Here is a 1706-nt window from a genome sequence, read left to right as displayed (position 1 = left end):
TATCCATCTGCCAGATTTTCGGAGTACCTGTCAGATGGATCTCATTCGTCTAGCTTGGCGGCCCTATTTCCAGCTTGATTCTCGAGCCCATCCTAGGTTACTACAGTAGCCGATGCACTTGTAAACTCGGGTGACACCGTCCTTTTATCCTTGCCGGTGTTGTTGCCCTCATCAGAGCTCTTTTGATGATTGGCTTCTCCGCAGACATCGGCTACGCCTTTTGAGACTCACTCTCCTATACGAAACCTCAGCCACGCACCATATCCATCTTTATGATTGGGTTTTGGATGTTGGACACGTCGATCAATATAGTCCAGGTCCCCTGCCGACCCTTCGTTGGTGACCTTGCCCCCAGCGACCAACGAAAAATCTAACTGGCAAACACGCTTTTTGCATTTTTCATGGCAGTGGGAAGCGTATTGGGTTACTTGGCCACGTTCCTTCGGAGATTTTCGACAATATTTCTATTCACGATTACAAAAGCATGTGACCTTATCTGCGCAAACGTGAAAGGTGATTTATTCTTCTCAATACTCCTTCTAGTGTCCTTGACGGGTGTGGCTCTTTCCTGCATCAAGGACAAGCAGGTATTACCAAAGGAGTCACGTGAGCGGAAAGAGGAAGATGATAGATGAACGATAGTTACATGTTTTTAGAAAATGTTAGGACCGATGAAAGGGTTGAAGAAGCCGATGTTGTCGCTGATGGCGGTTACATCAATAAATTGGTTGGCCTAGTCAATGATCTTCATGTACATCTCTGATTGGATGGAAAAGGAGATGTACAATGGAAAGCTTGGAATTAAAGTGGATACAATGGATTAAAGTGATAATTCATGTGTTAATAATTCATGCCACATTTATTATTACCTATGTTTAATAATTTAAATAAGATTTACATTTCACTAGTATTAAATGGGGAATAAGAGGCTACAATATTTACATTATACATATAAAAGAATAAATCATTTTTTTATTACAAAAGATATTTAATGATAAAAAAATCAATTTAATATTCGTTAAAAATTAGATTCGTTTGACAAAATTATATCTATTTGGTATAATTACTAGAAAGCAGTTTTATTGAATGATTTAATATTTAGTTAGTATTAAATTAATTTATATTTTTTATGATTATACTTTTTAGCAATTTTATATTTATATGTTGAAAATCTTAATTTATTCTATACGTAATATATTTTATTTTCAATATTAGAATATTAGAAAAAAAAAGAAGAAAAAGGTATACATATATTGTTTATTGTGGAGAAATTTAAAGCTGGTTCTTAAAGGACCAAGACAATATATTCTAATTTCACGATTTTTATTAGCTCCGTACAAAAGGCATAAATTTATAATATTTGGCCTTTAAATTATTCTAATTATAAAAAGATCGGTTAGATGTGCTAAAGCACTAATGATTTTTGGACATTGTTAATTAAAGACCAATTGTATCTTTTTTATTAATGTTTTGTAAAGATTAAATAATTTTTTATTTTGTGAAAAAATAGTTACTAGCAGTTTAAGATCACTTAATTTTTAAATAACATAACAACATTTTAAAGTTAATTTTGAAAAGATTAAAATAGCAAAGTTAAATTATTAACATACCCATGATAAATAATTTTAAAAAGACTAAATTATCTTTATAGGATTAACTAAGATGATACGATTGTTTTAAAAATTAGAAATTTTTATATATAAAAA

This window comes from Arachis ipaensis, chromosome B04 (assembly GCF_000816755.2).
Source record: "Arachis ipaensis cultivar K30076 chromosome B04, Araip1.1, whole genome shotgun sequence".
Classification (NCBI taxonomy): domain Eukaryota; kingdom Viridiplantae; phylum Streptophyta; class Magnoliopsida; order Fabales; family Fabaceae; genus Arachis; species Arachis ipaensis.
The sequence above is the reverse complement of the archived record's forward strand: the minus strand, read 5'-3'. Positions refer to the sequence as shown.